Source organism: Sceloporus undulatus, chromosome 2 (assembly GCF_019175285.1).
Source record: "Sceloporus undulatus isolate JIND9_A2432 ecotype Alabama chromosome 2, SceUnd_v1.1, whole genome shotgun sequence".
In the NCBI taxonomy this organism is placed as follows: Eukaryota; Metazoa; Chordata; class Lepidosauria; order Squamata; family Phrynosomatidae; genus Sceloporus; species Sceloporus undulatus.
In genome coordinates, this window is record NC_056523.1 from 162,094,208 (window position 1) to 162,094,815 (window position 608).

Sequence of the window (608 nt, forward strand, 5' to 3'; positions counted from 1 at the left end):
GGTCCATGGTATCTTCTAGCATTTAAATGACTTTCTTCCTGTGAGCTTTCTTCATTGTCCACCTTTCACACCTATAGAAAGAAATCGGAAATACTGTGACATCAATGATCCTGACTTTGGTATTTGATTGTCTATAGATATTTGACTATACAGTGGGACAGCTGTATCTAGCCATCCATAAATTCAAGCATCCATGGAGCACTCCACCCCACCCCATGATTGTCAATTGTGGCACATACACGTGGCCATGTCAGCATACACACATCACTGTCCATTGACTGTAATGGGGCTTGAGTATCCACATTTTCCCCCCATCTGCCCAGGGTGTGTGTGTGTGTGTGTGTGTGTGTGTGTGTGTGTGTGTGTGTGTCCCAGAACCAAAGTGCCACAAATGGCAAGTGTGTGCTGTATATAGAAGTCAAAGCATATGAATAAGACTTAAGTTACTGCGCCTGATTTAGGTGTTTGTGTCAAATGGTTGATAACATTTTTATATAACTACACTATAAACATTTCACTAGGATATACACAGGAAGGCTTCATACCATGGACTGCCAAAATGACCAATAAATGGCTCCTAGAGGAAATGAAGTCTGAACACTCTCTAG